Source organism: Lupinus angustifolius, unplaced genomic scaffold, assembly GCF_001865875.1.
Source record: "Lupinus angustifolius cultivar Tanjil unplaced genomic scaffold, LupAngTanjil_v1.0 Scaffold_50_82, whole genome shotgun sequence".
Classification (NCBI taxonomy): domain Eukaryota; kingdom Viridiplantae; phylum Streptophyta; class Magnoliopsida; order Fabales; family Fabaceae; genus Lupinus; species Lupinus angustifolius.
The window spans coordinates 38668-40397 of NW_017722410.1; the positions used below are offsets into that span (position 1 = coordinate 38668).

Sequence of the window (1730 nt, forward strand, 5' to 3'; positions counted from 1 at the left end):
TATTTTCTGCAGCAGCTTGTGCAATGATACCCCTATTACTCTACAAAATCAGGAATTCGTCATTCCCTTCTATTTACTTCCCATTAAAGGCGCGGATGTTGTTTTGGGTATCGAGTGGCTTCGCACTCTTGGGCCAATTGTGTCCGACTTTTCGGTTCCATCCATGAAATTCACAGTTGGTACCACTACCATAACCCTCACTGGTGAATGTTCCTATAACTTACACTCTTCTTCCCTTCATCAACTCACCGCCTTTTCCATACATATAGCATTGCTACTTACCACTTGACCCTATTCCCACCTCTCATACCCCCCACCCAAACATACAAACATTACTCCATAATTATAACTCTATCTTTTCCCCCAACACCACATTACCCCCACCCAGACACCATGACCATGCCATCCCTCTCCTACCTAACTCAGCACCAGTGAGTATCAGACCATACCGCTACCCCCATTCTCAAAAGGAGGCGATGACCTCCCTACTTCAGGAGATGTTGCAGGCTGGGATTGTAATCCCAAGCACTAGCCCATTTTCATCTCCGGTTTTATTGGTTCGAAAAAAAGATGGCACATTGGAGATTTTGTGTTGATTATCGTGCCCTTAATGCAATCACTGTACCAGATCGCTTCCCTATTCCAACTATCGATGAGTTGTTGGACGAACTTGAACATGGTACTAATTTTTCAAAAATTGATGTACGTTCTGGTTATCATCAAATCGGGTTAAAGCCTGATGATACTCATAAGACTGTGTTCCGCACTTTCGACTGACATTACGAGTTTCTGGTGATGCCCTTTGGGCTTACAAATGCCCCATCAACCTTTCAAGCAGCCATGAATGATTTGTTGAAGCCGCACTTACGAAGGTTTGTTCTGGTTTTCTTTGATGATATCCTAGTTTATAGTGAAGATTTGGAATCTCATTTACAACATTTACAGATTGTGTTGGACTTATTAGTTACTAATCAATTTTATGCCAAATTATCTAAGTGCATTTTTGGAGTTGCCTCTATTGGTTATTTGGGTCACATTATCTCTACTGGGGGGTACAACCAGACCCCGAGAAAATTCAAGCTATGGTTGACTGGCCTCCGCCACGTTCTCTCACGACACTCAGAGGATTTTTAGGCCTCGCCGGTTTCTACCGCAAATTTGTTAAAGGCTACGCCATACTCGCCGCTCCTCTCACCGAATTACTAAAACACAATAAATTTACATGGCATACAGAGGCTCAGATGGCCTTTACAGACTTAAAATCAGCAATGATAAAAACTCTGGTGTTGCGTCTTCCATATTTCTCCCAACCCTTTGAGGTAGAAACTGATGCATCAATAGTGGCCATTGGTGCAGTGTTGACTCAGAATGGTCATCCTTTAGCTTACTTCAGCCAAAAAATGTCTTCCCGGATGCAGCACGCCTCCGCCTATGTCCGTGAAATGTTTGTTGTGACAGAAACAGTTAAAAAATGGCGTCAATATTTGATTGGTCGAAAAATTTGTATTCTAACCGATCAACAAAGTTTGAAACATCTGATGACCCAGGCATTACATACACCAGAACAACAAAAATGGGCTACTAAACTTATTGGGTTTCAATATGAGATCAAATATAGAACTGGTACCTGTAACCGGGTAGCTGATGCCTTATCTAGATGCCAAAGTGATGATGTGGCTATCTTCTCTGCTCTGTCTTCACCAGTACCGTCGGTGCTGGACCAACTCCGG

The 1730-nt window shown here is 42.8% G+C and overlaps 1 pseudogene; it reads left to right on the forward strand.

Moving 5' to 3' along the window:
* Nucleotides 1-570: 570 nt before the first annotated feature.
* LOC109338983 lies at nucleotides 571-1262 on the forward strand (annotated as a pseudogene).
* Nucleotides 1263-1730: the final 468 nt, after the last annotated feature.